The sequence below is a fragment of the Puma concolor genome, chromosome B1 (genome assembly GCF_028749965.1).
Source record: "Puma concolor isolate L17-30 chromosome B1, mPumCon1.1.hap2, whole genome shotgun sequence".
Classification (NCBI taxonomy): Eukaryota; Metazoa; Chordata; class Mammalia; order Carnivora; family Felidae; genus Puma; species Puma concolor.
The window spans coordinates 171,365,994-171,381,696 of NC_141670.1; the positions used below are offsets into that span (position 1 = coordinate 171,365,994).

Consider the following 15,703-nt stretch of genomic DNA (forward strand, 5'->3'; position numbering starts at 1 on the left):
TGTTATTCCTTCAGGAAAAAACAGTAAGTCCCTAGAATTCTTTTACCCTGCAATTCATCACCTAGATCTTTCCCAGAACTAAACTGAATCACACCTCCTTAGAAAGAATCAAAGATGTCCACAAGTTAGGCATAACTCTAGATTTCTCTCTAGAAATCTCTTATGCTAGGAATACATGTGGCACAGAATTAGGGGCACAATCCCACCACTTCTTATGAAAATCTTACTCATTTTGCAAAGCACAGCTCAAAGGCTCCCTCCTGCTTAGAACCTTCCCTCATTGCCCTGACTGAAATACATCTTTTTTCTCCTTCTAAACTTTTACGATTAACTTAGCACTTGGCACAGCTAGCTTAGAGTGACATAGCATGTGTCATGCTCACTTCCTTCTCCCCCTCACACACATCTCTTACATTTTGACCCTAGATAAAGGAACTGTGCATTTAAAATCTTTGGATCTCTAGAACATTGCACATTGCTTTGTACACAGAGGGCACTCAATGTTTGCTCCGTGACTATTCATTTTATTCCTTGTAGTCTTTTCAGAATTACTACTTTTACAATAGCCTAGAAGCCATACACAGGGACACATCCAAATCTGCCCCACCTACTGTAGATCACAACTCCCACCCTGCATTGTAGCAATATGACCCAAGTTCCAGAGAAATTTAAATAATATACAAATAATGAAAAAAAAAAACTTTAGACATTTGTTTCTGTTTTCCCAAGTTCCTTAACTGAACTTTTTTTGTTTATTTCAGATCTTTCAACAGAAACCATAGGTGGAATACTATCGAATGTGTGGATCACAGGGTATAGTTTGGCATTCTGAGGAGAGCTTGAAATCCTTCCCACTCCCACTACCCATCAGAGGCCCCTTAAGGAAAGGTTGAGGGTACGTCTGGGGCACCACAGAGAACACTTTGATAGTCACTAATTCTGATTCACCTCCTCAGATTCTCAAATAGGCCACAGGAGTCTGAGAGAGTGGCTGAAATCCACAATAAATGGATGAGCCCTGGTTCCTGCGGCCACTGAACCCTACTGATTCCCCACAAGACTGACTTCATTGCACCCAAAGAGGAAGCCTAGGGTTCGTCTTTGCTTCAGCAGTTCAGGGCTTGTTGTTAGACAGGTACTTTGCTTCGTTTTATTCACCCTATTGATTCTTTGAACCTAATCCAGAGAATAAACACCAACCAGGACCAAACATATGGTCAAGTCTTTAGCTTAATTTTTGTGTTTGGAGAGAAAAGCATCTTGGGCTGAGTTCAACCAAGCTGGGAGTCCAAGGAGTGATTAAAAACAAAACAAAACACAACACAATGTATCATAATCCTACCTGAACATAAGGAAGCCTGCCACTTGGCACAGGAGCTATTTACTTTGTCGAATCCCCGTGTGAAATGTTTGCTGGGTTGTAATCATATATAATATCACGGTAACAAACTAGATGTTTATAGAAAAATAGGTCCTAAGGGCCAGAAACTCTAAAAGAAAATACATTCACTTTCCTTTTCCTTATTTTTTTCCTTTCAAAATGTAAATGAATGGTATAAATGTTTGATTCAGGCTCAGGCCCCCAACGGATAAAATATTTATGACATTTGTTTTAAGTTCTTGAATAGTCAGTTCAAAATTGTTCCTCCTAGTTTTTTTTCTTTTCCTGAAAGGAAATACAGATTTGAAACTTTGTCTATTATCCAGATATTTAAGGCATTTAATGTTAATTGAGCTCATTTATTCTACTGTATATTTAATGTGTTTTCTTATATTGTGAGAGCCCTCTGCTGGTTGAGAAAACACTAAGTCTCTCTGCTCACAAGAACAGAAATACAGCTCATTACCAACCAAAGCTCTTCTTTACTGAGATAGTGATTTCAAGTTCTATTAGAAATGGATGCTCATTAAAATTTCTATTAACTCTCACCTACTCATAGAATGGTACATTATTTTTATGCAGTTTCTAAGATTAAAAAAAAGAGCTTCAGTGCTTACATTATGTCTTTAAATCCAAATAAGAAAACATTGATTATGCACAAATATATTTTCTTTTCAGTCAGATTGGGAATAGTTAGCAATTTACATCTAAATTAAGATACAGGCAAATTGGCTCCTGGATCCCTTTATGAGGTGGTATGCTCTGTGTCCTCTTTAATTTGTGTCCAAGTCACAAACAGACACAACTGGTTTGTTTTTGTTTTTTTTGTTTTTGTTTTTGTTTTAGAGAGAGAGAGAGAGAGCGTATATGTGCAGGTGTGCGAGCAGGGAGGGGCAGAGGGAGGGAGAGAGAGAGAGAAAACCTGAAGCAGGCTTCATGCTCAGTGTGGTGCTTGACGCAGGGCTCAATCCACGACCCTGGGATCATGACCTGAGCCGAAATCAAGAGTCAGACGCTCAACCAACCGAGCCACCTAGGCTCCCCTCAACACATCTATTTGATACTTTCATAGTGCCTAGGTACATAGCATCAAATTTAAGCCTCAAGTTTTGATATATTGTGCAAGTAATTAAACAATGTACCTACCAGACACTTTATAAGTATCCTGCCATACAGACAATTACAGCAGGCGAAACTAAACGCGGCAAAGTCTTGATCAAGTGGGACAATTCACTAAAATTTGTGAAATGGTAAAGCCAGGATATATATATTAAGGAAAGACTATACAGATGAAGCTGTTCCTTGGGCCTATAATTTTGGAATACGTAATGCCTACATGCCTCAAAAACTCTCTCTTTAACGGACTCTAAATTTTTGGAGTGAAAGTTAAATAGTGCATAAACAGGTTTCAAGGTACCTACTGCTATATGATTCTTCATGTCATTGATTTAAAGGCAGCACCCAAAATATGAGATGAAAACACTATAATCATAGTCCTTCCACATTTTCTCTGCAAGAATAAGGTAAGAGCCAAACAAATCAGCAAAGCTGAAGGCAAAGATTTGGTCAGTGGAACCAGCACATCACAAGATGTTAGTGGTGATGCTACAGGATTACTGTAGGACTAAGACAATGGTATGTGACTGTGGCAATTTGAAGAGGACTGATTCCTTGATTTAGTTCTACAGAGCTGTGCTCTGAATGCCAAACTGTTACACAAACTAATTTCATGACCACATGCAGTGTTAAAGCATCATTAACAGACTTCGGTAAATCAAAAGTATGCAATCCTCCAACATGAAAATGTCACTGAGCACATCTGACTCAGGCAAAAAGCCAGGATTAGATGATGTCAAAGGTCTGCACTTTGGTAGTTTATTGCAGTCATTGCCACCAATGTGTTCATGCCTCACTGTGTGCACACCACCCTAGGACGTGACATTGGTGGTCCTCCGATCAGTAGGTGGAGTCTGTTTTCTCCACCTTGAATCTGGGCCTGACCCTATGACTTGCTCTAGGGTCTCAATGAGACAAAACAACCATGACTTAAGCAGAGGTTTTTAATGTGCTTCAGCTTCACGGCTTGCCCTCTTTCACTTCTAGGAATGTCTTTGCCACCATGTAACAAGTTCCAGCTAGGCTACTAAAGAGGAGAAAATCTGAGGAACCAATTTCCATGTAAGTGAGATCATCCTAGACCACTCAGCTCTAGCTGAGCCACAAGTAGACCATAACAAGCAGCCAAGTCCAGGAAACATCACAATCTATACAGTAAATGTTGTTCCAAACCACTAAGTTTTGGGGTGGTTTGTTACGTAGCAAAAGCTGTTAACAGCTACTTCCATCATAAAGCCCAAACTTTGACTATGGTTTGTTATAGTCCATGACCACATTTTTCTGGAGATGGAATCTTGAGTCATTTGATAAATTCTTTACTCCATGATCTAAGGAATGATACTAGCACCAGACTGATCTGCTTGCAGAAAGAGAATGATAGTCATCAAAAATAGCAGCTTATATTTCACAGGAAAATTCTGTTTCCTTGTTGTCTTAATTATTGTCTACTAACCACAGATCCATGGGAAAGGGATGTTGAGACCTAGTAAAGTGGACCTAAAAACCAAGGGTATAAGGAATTTTTATCTTGAGAAACATTCACATGAAAGTTATATAAGTATTTTAACTAGCCTCAGACTCAGTAGGATTCATTGTATGGCATAGATGCTTAAATGGAGGCTCCATTCATAGAGTTATAGAGATAATATTCATAGAGACAATCATCTAGAAGACTAGCTCTCGTTTTGGGTGCTGCATTTAAAGACGAGACTAGGTCCTAAGGAGAATAATTAAGATGTGGAAGTTCAGAAAACCATGAGACAAGTAAGAGTTAAGGGAACCTCAGAGAAAACTTCCCAATATTTTTGCAAATGAAATTATAGTTATGAATGAGGGAATGGTTTTAATTTCATTTTTCTAGGTTCAAGAACTAAGACCAACAAGTGCAGGAAGTTAAAGGCAGAACTTTCTAATATTTAAAGGGGTACTACAATCAAATAGGTTGCCTTGAACCACAGTGAGGTTGTTGTCACTGGGTGTGTTCAAAGATTGTTTATCTTTGCCCAGGGATATGGTAGAAAGAATTCATGTGCTGAGAGAAACACTTGAGAAGCTGACATCCAAACCGACCTTCTTAATCCAAGGTTCTATGTTTCTGTATGAAACATCTGCATGCATCTCTCTACATTTGTCTTTTCAAAACCTAATAAAGCAAATCTTTGGCAACCTCATCTTGTTGGTAGCCCCACCAGTCTTCCAACTTGGTCTTGATCTGAGAGGATATGAGAGAGAAGAGGTGCTAACAGAAGAATCTAAGAAATTAATTCCTTCAGCCTTCTGCCTCTTACTTGGACACACATTTAAATGGATTAGCTTTGTTCTAATAATAAAGAACAAATCAGATGTCACTTTTTGACATTTTCACGTAAAAAATGTTTTCTGAGTTGAATAAGGTAAAACTGTATTTACTATTAAAAAGAGAGAGAAAATCATTGTCATATTGTAAGGAAATAATAGTGTAGAGTATCTTATAAGTAACTGGTATGTTTCATCTTAAGAAAAAATAGGTGTGTTGCTAATAATTTTTTAATCTCATAAACTCTCAGTAATATGTTGTAGATAGCATTGTTAGTGAAGATATTAATAACCTACCTAGTACCAAAATGAATAAATATAACTTTATTTATTTTAAATGTTTATTTTTGAGAGAGAGAGAGAGAGAGAGAGAGAGCAAGCAGGGTAGGGGCAGAGAAAGAGGGGGACAGAGGATCTGAAGCAGACTCTGTACTGACATCAAAGAGCCAGATTCAGGGCTCAAACTCATGAACCATGAGATCACGACCTGAGCCGAAGCCAAGAGCTGGACACTTAACTGACTGAGCCACCCAAGCACCCAACACTATTTAAATAATTATGTTTAATATTAATGGAAAAGTGTCATGAACTGAGATGGAATATCTCTAACAGCCCACATATCAGCTCACATGACACTGAATGGCATTTGACCATAGTACTTGCTTCATATTAAAAACACTACCACTAACCAGAAGCTCAGATGCTGTGCAGCATCCTGCCCCCATGAATCAGACCTCTTGGACATTGATGTCTGAGGATAGACTCAGAATATACTCCACCTTTTCTCCTCTCATGATTTATTGACCCAGCCTTCTCTTAATTCTTTTTATTATCTCTATCTCTCCCCACCTATACATCCTAAGTATATGTTTTCTCTAAAGCTTTTGCCTTAATAATATTAGCAAAGGGTTAGAGTGCACCATGTTCCAGGCACTGTGAGTTTTTGTGCTTCATCTCACTTAATTCTCAAAATTCCCAATGTTGTAGGTATTTTATTATCTTCATCTTAAAGAAATTGACCAAATAACTGGATCAATACCCATACTAGCAAGGAAAAGAACTTACTCTTGTATCCAGATGTCTGCTTCCACTTTACTTTGCTACTCTTATTTTCCAGGAGGAGCTCCCAAAATGTGAAAATGAAGATCCCAATGGATACAGTGTAAACCTTGGCAAGTGATCAGATATGAGTAAGAGAAAGATGGTGGAATAAAAGAAAACCGATATTTTGAGTGTCTATGACTGGGAAAATTGTGGGGTCACTAATCAAAACCAGAGAACTGAAATAAGTAACTAATGATGAGGCATCATTCTATGCTAGTTTTTTTTTTTTTAATGTTTAGGTAAAATATCTGTAAAATTAAAATACCCTACAAGATTAGAGCTGCAAATAGACTTGAAGACTAGAAAAAGAGAAAGATAACAATGGATGTGATAAAGAGAGAGCAGAAGATGGCAATGGGACTTCTGTTTGGTGAAATTAGAAAACACTGGAGCAGTTGGTTATGTGGGTCACAAAAGAAAACCAACAAAGTATTGATATGAAAATTAGACAATGAGCCTAGATAATGCTGATAATACAACTTCGTTGGAGACTTCTTTGCTATGACTTTAGATATTCTCCAATAATGCCCTTGGTTATACTAGAGGAAAAGAGGAAAAACGGATGAAGGGGGTTGCATAGGACTGGGAATGGACAAACTTGGGAGCTCCACAGAGCCTGTCCAGCAGGTGATAACAGACTAAGTATTACCATATTCCTGAATACAGTAAGGGAGGGAAACAAGTGAAACCAAAATTGTGACTATAAGCTGAGAGAAGTAGAAAAGGCAAAAGGACACACAATATCACTGATGATAGAACAAGTTCAATAGAGAGACAAGGGGATAGACAGAAGGACAGAACATTGGGGCCACAGCAGGATGTTTCTAAGTTTAAGATCTTGAATGTGGAGAAGTTTCACCTGATGAAGTAATTCAGGGTGTGACTATGCTGCTAAATAGTAGAATTGAAAGCCAGGGAGATGAAGGTTAAGAACTTTGCAGCCTTGATTTTAAAGGGTCCAAGCTCTAGAGTCAGACACACCCAAAGCTGAATCCTCACTCTGCCACTTGTGATCTGAAGGTATTTAAACTGTTTCGTAAATTCTCTAAGCTTTACTTTTCTTCAGGTACGAAATTGGGGGTGGGAAAGATGATAGTAGTACTTTTCACCGTACTATTTTACAATGTACAAGAGAACAAGGAGGCAAAACGCTTGGCAGAGTATATCATTCAAGTTAGCTTTTACTGTTATTGTCATTGTTGTTGCTAACAAAAACTATCCTCAATTAAGTAGAAAAAAAAAAGGACAAAGAAGCAATCACACAAGAAAATATTGCCTAATTTAAATTCCAAGAACCTGACTTAGGCTTAAATTTCAGACTTCTCTAACCCCGTGCTTTCTGAAGTGGAGGGAACAGGCCAGGAAGAAATAATTTATGACTTTGATGAAGGAGGCTTGAAGATTAAATATTTACTGTGTCTATTACAAATAAGATCCAAGACAACAGGGGTAGACGAATGTTCAGAAGATTCTCCGTCCATTTGGACCTCTGATGAAATTGCTAATGATTAAGAAAATGACCACAAAGGATACTGATGACTTCCAAAAAAAAAAAGAAGATAAGATAAAGTTCTAAATTCATTGATTCCATAATTAAATACAAAAATATCAGCATGAGATATGATTGTACTTACTTGTGAAGAAGTGGGTCACATTACTAAGTAAAATCTTCAAAGACAACTAAGAAGTGAGATATACTCCAGTAGGCACCGTCTCCAAAGTACTCCTTTTATTGAAAAGTTAGTTACCTAGGGATAAATTCTCAGAAAGCTCTTATATTGTAAAGAGGATTGTGTACATGTATAATGAGAAGGTCTATAACTTTCATCAGATTTTCAAAGAAGAATATGGCCCCAACATTTAAAAACCACTTCTCATATATATGGGAAATATTTTCAAGAGGTTTAAAATAGAATGGTTTCAAAACCTAACAAAACATCTAACTTTACATTGGTTACATTGGTGGTTTATGACACCACTTATTTAATATCATAACACATTCCCATAAAGAAACCAAAATTATCAAACATTCCCCACCCCCCACTCATCCTCCCACTCATCTTTCCTGGGAGCCAGGAAATAAATGAAGTGAGTTCTTCAGTTTTCCAAGCTGTGTACAGGAAAAGGGAACCTAAGAACCTGGTAGACACTCTGGGTTGAGGAAATAGAACTAAAAGCCCAGGAGACTAAGATGGCTAGAGTTTACAGGACAAAGTACTAGAGAATGAAGGGCTTCGTGGAGAACTCTGAAGATGTGCAGAGAGCCAGCTTGCGTTCAGCAGCGTACTCATCAGCACATGCATGTAAGGCAAGTACGGAAGGCTAGCAAAAGAACCTGAAAAGAATAAAAGGGACAGTACCCAGGAAAAGGTCTGAGAAGAATGCCTGTTCCCAATAATCAGTGGGGCATTAGATAAAGATCCCACAATATTATGCTTCCATAATGGGGAATAATTAGCTTTGGACTAAAGCTAATTCTGTCTTGAAAATCTTCAAAACAGAACCCCAAATAGCAAACTTTTTCCAAGTAACTTAATTGCATCTCAGCAAAAAAGTTTAAGAATATTTATAGAAATACAGGGGCGCCTGAGTGCTTAATCAGTTAAGCATCTGACTCTTGATTTCAGCTCAGGTCATGATCTCATGGGTTTGTGAGATCCAGCCCTGCATCAGGTTCTGCGCTGACAGTGTGAAGCCTGTGTGAAATTCTTTCTCTCCATCTCTCTCTGCCCCTCCTCTGCTTGCTTGGTTTCTCTTTCCCTCAAAATAAATAAACATTAAAAAAAAAAGAATATTTATAGGAATACAAAAATATCCCAACAAGGAATACTTTTACCACACCAGATAAGATTCACAATATGCAGAATCCAATAAAAAAATTACCAGGCAGGTAAAGAAGTAGAAAATATGACTCCCAATGTGGGGAAAAATCAATCAATTAAAACCAACCCAGAATTGACACAGATATTAGAATTGTCAGGCAAGGAGATTAAAACAAGTTATTATACCTATATCCCATATGTTAAAAAGCTAGAAGATATATTGAACATGTTAAGTAGAGATATGGAATATATATTTTTTAAAAATTAAATGCCTGAAGATAAAATTATAATTCCTGAAATTAAAAAAAATAAACTGGATAAGATTAACACAAGATTAGACATTTTACAAGAAAAGATTAGGAATAGATTAGGAGACATAGCAAGAGAAACTATCCAAAATGAAAAGGAGTGAGCTATGGAACAACTTCAAGCAGCCTAATATGCATGTAAGTAGAGCCTCTGAAAAGAAGAGAAGGAAGGGAAGATCTAAATAATATTTGAAAAAATAAAAGTCTACTAGAACTGATACATGAATTCAGCAAAGTCACAGGATACAAAATCAATAAACAGAAATCAGTTGCATTCTTATACACTAATAATGAAGCAACAGAAAGACAAATAAAGAAACTGATCCCATTCACAATTACACCAAGAAGCATAAAATACCTAGGAATAAACCTAACCAAAGATGTAAAAGATCTATATGCTGAAAACTATAGAAAGTTATGAAGGAAATTGAAGAAGATATACAGAAATGGAAAAACATTTCATGCTCATGGATTGGAAGAATAAATATTGTTAAAATGTCAATACTACCCAAAGCTATCTACACATTCAATGCAATCCCAATCAAAATTGCACCAGCATTCTTCTCAGAGGTAGAACAAGTAATCCTAAAATTTGTATGGAACCACAAAAGACCCCGAATAACCAAAGTAACATTGAAGAAGAAGACCAAAGAGGGAGGCATCATAATCCCAGACTTTAGCCTCTACTACAAAGTTGTAATCATCAAGACAGCATGGTATTGGCACAAAAACAGACACATAGACCAATGGAATAGAATAGAGACTCCAGAATTGGACCCACAAAAGTATGGCCAACTAATCTTTGACAAAGCAGGAAAGAATATCCAATGGAAAAAAGGTAGTCTCTTTAACAAATGGTGCTGGGAGAGCTGGACACAACATGCAGAAGAATGAAACTAGACCACTTTCTTACACCATTCACAAAAATAAACTCAAATGGATAAAAGACCTGAATGTGAGACAGGAAACCATCAAAACCCTAGAGGAGAAAGCAGGAAAAAACCTCTCTGACCTCAGCCGCAGCAATTTCTTACTTGACACATCTCCAAAGGCAAGGGAATTAAAAGCAAAAATGAACTATTGGGACCTCATGAAGATAAAAACCTTCCGCACTGCAAAGGAAACAATCAACAAAACTAAAAGGCAACCAACGGAATGGGAAAAGATATTTGCAAATGACATATCGGACAAAGGGCTAGTATCCAAAATCTATAAAGAACTCACCAAACTCCACACCCGAAAAACAAATAATCCAGTGAAGAAATGGGCAGAAAACATGAATAGACACTTCTCTAAAGAAGACATCCAGATGTCCAACAGGCACATGAAAAGATGCTCAACGTCACTCCGCATCAGGCCAATACAAATCAAAACCACACTCATATATCACCTCATGCCAGTCAGAGTGGCCAAAATGAACAAATCAGGAAACTACAGATGCTGGCGAGGATGTGGAGAAATGGGAACCCTCTTGCACTGTCGGTGGGAATGCAAACTGGTGCAGCCACTCTGGAAAACAGTGGGGAGGTTCCTCAAAAAATTAAAAACAGATCTACCCTATGACCCAGCAATAGCATTGCTAGGACTTTACCCAAGGGATACAGAAGTGCTGATGCATAGGGGCACTTGCACCCCAATATTTATGGCAGCACTTTCAACAACAGTCAAATGATGGAAAGAGCCTAAATGTCCATCAACTGATGAATGGATAAAGAAATTGTGGTTTATATACACAATGGAATACTACATGGCAATGAGAAATAATGAAATATGCCCTTTTGTAGCAACATGGATGGAACTGGAGTGTTATGCTAAGTGAAATAAGTCATACAGAGAAAGACAGATACCATCTGTTTTCTCTCTTATGTGGCCCTGAGAAACTTAACAGAAGACCATAGCGGAAGGGAAAGAAAAAAATAAAGTTAGAGAGGGAGTGAGCCAAACCATAAAAGACTCTTAAAAACTGAGAACAATCTGAGGGTTGATGGGGGGTGGGAGGGAGGGAAGGGTGGGTGATGGGTATTGAGGAGGGTACCTGTTAGGATGAGCACTGGATGTTGTACGGAAACCAATTTGACAATAAATTTCATATTTAAAAAAAAAATAAATAAATAATGGCTGAAACTGTTCCAAATTAGATTAAAAGAAAAAACTACACATCCAAGAATGTCAATGAACCCTAAGCAAAAGAAACATGAAGAAAGCTATACCAAGATATATCATAATCAAGTTTCTGAAATCAAGTGATTAAAAGAAAAATCTTAAAAGCAGCAAGGGGAAGGAGAAGACACACAGAGGAACAAAAATAAGGATGACAGCATATGTTTTATCAGAAGTAATGCAAATGGAAGATAGAGGAGCAATGTCCCTTAAGTACTAAAAAAAAAAAAATCCTTTCAACCTTAGAATTCTATATCCAGCAAAGGTATCTTATAAGAACCAAAGATGGAATTTTTTCAGACATAAAAATGCTGAAAGAATTCATCTACAGCAGACCCACACTACAATAATATGTATAAGAAGTCCTTCACATAAAAGCAAAGTGATGCTGAATGATTTAATACTCTACACCAAAGAATAAAGAGAACCAGAAATTAAAATTGCACAAGTTAGAGCACTACCAAACTCATCTGATGAGGTCATCATCACCCTGACACCAAAACCAGATAAAGACATTAGAAGAATAGAAAACTATATTGACAGAAAGATTAATGGTCACCAAGGGACAGGGGTTGGAGGAAGGGACTGTCAATTGGCATGAGGAATATTTGGGGGGTGTGGGGGTGGAAATGCTCTGTATTTCAAATGTATTAATAGATTCACGGGTGTAAATATCTGCCCAAACCCATCAAATTATAATTTAAATGGATACAGTTTATAATATGTAAATTGTACCTCAATAATCTGATTAAAACAAACAAAACAGTGCATCTGGCAGATACTGTGGTTCGGCTCACTCGTAACCAATCCAATCTCCTTCTAAAGCGTCTTCCTGTACTGTAAAGGCTAGAAACCTAAAAGCCACATTTCCCATTGTCCTCCGTTGTTTTCATATGTGACTGATTCAGTAACCACAGATATACTCATTCACTGGAGACTTTACTTAGGAACAGAATTATGTAGGAAAAGGGGCAGAGAACAAATCATCTGTTTTGCTGGAGAGGACCAAATCCAGAGGCATTTCTGGAGCCAGCAGCTTCCTAATTGTGGCACAGGGTTCTTTGGTGGCCCATTTCTGCAGAGAAGTTATACAAGTTCTCTCTGAAAGCTTGCTTAGAGCCTATATTTCTAGTCTGTAAACTACCTATGCTTGGTAACAATTCCTTCATTCTTGAACTGAATAAAATAGCACTTTCAATGGATACTGAATTATCAAGCAGTCACAGCTCAATATCAGCTAGTTTAAGAGACCTGCCTAGATCAGCAGCTCTTCTACTCCTCTTCATTACCAGAGTCTCCACTCTGATTCATTCTATGTTTTATAGCTCAGTTCCAATGTGGGTTTTATAGATTTCTACTGTAAAAGTTTTATGGTTGGTCCAGAATCAACACACTATTTCTAACCTATTTCCTACTAGAATTTCTAAGATAACTTATGTCCAAACTTCAGGAACACAATTTTTTTGTGTAAAGATCTCCTGATGCCAAATCAACAAGATTATTGCTTTAAAAGTTTCAAGCTGAACTTGCTTCCCCACCCTCCACCCCTCCCAGCCCCCAACTAGCTCCTTGACCCTCCCTCCCCCGATGGAGCATGCCAGGACAGTGAAGATTTGTTTTCTAAAGCAATTTCTTTCCCTTGACTGTTTCATTGCTTCTATCTTTACATAGAAGTCTGGCTGGGAATGAGGGTCATCAGGAAAAAAGAGCTGAGCATTCTTGTTAATTCCTCTGCTCTTTCCCATTGTACTCTGTTAAGGTCCCTGCAGTGGAGACCCATCCCTGGGTCTGGCACCACCTATCCCTGGGTCTGGCAGCAATGATGCAGGAAAATAAGGGAGCTGTTGCAAAACGGCCTCATGCTCTCTCCACCCCATCTCACTGTCTCCCACAGTGTGCCTCCATACGCCTGTTTCTGTTCTGTCGACTTCATTCTCTGCCCCTCTCGATTTCTCTCTCTCCCTCCTTTCAAACAGTTGTATTGCACAGATGATTCATACATCTTGATTTTTCTCACTCATCTAAATTTAAGCTAAATCAAATGGTTTCGTGTGACCGTTTAAAACATCACAGATGTTAAGGAAACTACCAACATCAGCTTCTTTTCCTCCCTAGGAATCATGCTTCACCATGTGCCAAAACCCAGCAGAGGGCATCCTTCCATTTCAGATGAATGAACTCTGCAGGGAAAAGGCTCTCTCTCCAGTTCCAGCACTGTTACATTTACAACTGCACACTGGAATTTAAATAAAGGGGTTTTTGTAGTAGGAGGGGAGCTTGTTGTAGAAGTTGTTTTCTGGGGTGTTTGCCTCCATTTAAATTATAGATTTAGAAGTAAATCTCCTTTATAAGAAAAAAATGAAGAGGAAAAAGAAATCCGTCTCTGGTCTCTTTCCAGATTTGGGGCATTAGCTTCAAATTGCAGAAGCAATAAGGTAGTACCTCTGTGATCTTTCCTTCTCTAGGCCACTGTATTAATAAATTAATCACAGAAAAAATCAATTGAGAAAAAATCTGCACCCCCACCTCTCTTGTCTGTCACACTCTCCCTCTGTCCATCAAATGGAAAGAAAAATAGCATTACTTCCTGTTAGATCATCTTAGAAGTAGGAAGAAGATAAGTATGGTCAAAAGCAGTGCATCAGGTAAAGCCAACCTTCCACCTGTATAAGGAGGCAGTCACCCACTGTGTTTAATTGGGTAGATCACAGAAACCAAAATTCCACAAAGGGAAATATCTTCTACCATCATCAGAATTTTTCCCGGGTTAAAAGGCAAATGACCAAAACCCTTATCAGTGATTTTTTTCCTCCTGGTGTGGGTGAGTTTATCAGATCCTTTCATGGTAGGAGAATGTCAGAGAGAAGGAAAGAATATGAAAGGACAATAGAGCATCATATACTCATTCAACATACATTTCTGAGCACTTTGTGCCAAAACCCTTTTCTAGGTATTAACACTGCATCAGCAAACAAAGTATCAAAGATCCCTTTCCTTGAGGTGATGTGCCAAAAAAGCTGGGGTTTGAGGAGTCTGGCAGACCTAACTTTGAGTCCTGGCCCTGTCACTTGACTGGCTTTGTGACTTGAAGCAAATAATTAATGTTCTCTTTTGCAAAATAAGGATAAAGTTGTTACTATTTATTAAAAACATACTTTGTTCCAGGCACAAGAATTGAGCATTTGTATATATTACATATGGTAAAATTCTCACAATTAGTCTGTGAGAAAGGTTCTATCACGCTTCTCCTTTTACAAATGAGAAAACCCAGGCACAGAGTGATTTCTAAATTGCCCAGAATCACATAGACGTGTCGGAGCATGAATTTGAAACAAGGCTGTCTTGCTTCTCAACCAGTAGAGCAGAGTTGTTCCCTAAGGCTATCCTGGGGATTCGATGAGATGAATGTGTAAAGCTGAGAGTGCAGTATAGTATCATTATTACTACTATTATTATTAATTTATCACTCATGACTGCCATTGTTGTAGCTTTCTGGGACCTAAGGGTACATGTTGAAATATGACAAAAGAGGCTCAATGCATCAAATCAAAAGTCCTCTGCCTTAGAATGTAGTCTGTGTCCAGCTCAGGTTAAAAGTAGGATTGCAGAAGTCATACCCAGGAATCATGGCTTCACTGCATTTATCTTTCCATACGATGACAGGCTGTCTCTAACAGTGATGGCTCTAGACAGAATATCAGAATAGTTTCCCTGTAACAAAACATGAGCATTTCCTGCTCTGGATTTTTTCTAACCTCCCCTGAAAGCTGAGGGTTAAGACCAGATGCGAAACAAAGCCAAGATCCAAATATCCATCTGCCTTTTGACAGCAGCTCTTTGTTCCCTGGTAAGTGATCTGGGGGAGTCAGTCCCACCCCCTCAACCACTGGTGTCCCTTGGCTCTTTGTTCTTACTCTTTCTAAAGTGCACTGTCCAGAGCCCTCTTCTCGGGCTTCTTAACGACTGTGCGATTGTGCGTGCTCTTAGATCGATGGGGGTTAATTAGTACTAACAGTATTATTCAAAGAAAAATGAAGCAGTCATGTTTCCTGGCTTCTCTGGGAGTTTTCTCTTCTTCCTGTAAGCCTAAATTTGTGTCTCACACTGACAAATTACCAAAATTCAGAATAATTTTTAACAACAAGCAGATAAAATTCTGGCTCCAGGCCCCATTTCTTATTGATTTTGTTTCAGGACCACCATCTCAGTTTCATTAGGTAGGAAACTGAGTGTTCGATAATGGGGTATAAGAGAATTCACAAATGTACATCTTTATAAATATTCTGTTTTTCTTGTGTGCACTAAAAAATAGTTTTTATCTCACATGTCAAGCTTCATAATGCAAAACTCAAGTCAACTGAACATTTAAAAAATGTATTCCTATTCAAAAAGGCAATTTAATGCTGATTTTATCTCACCATGCTTCTGTAGGGATGAACACTGTTAGCAACACATCATTTGGGACAGAAATAAGTGCTTCAATTCCTTTGGTTTGAACTCCAAAAAAATAGCAAATG

General features: G+C 38.1%; 1 protein-coding gene across 1 annotated transcript in view; it reads right to left on the minus strand.

Annotated features, from left to right (window-relative positions):
• GRXCR1 (glutaredoxin and cysteine rich domain containing 1) overlaps positions 1–15,703 on the minus strand; it is a 133,950-nt gene that overhangs the window by 49,727 nt on the left and 68,520 nt on the right. The gene's annotated exons all lie outside the window — the stretch shown is intronic.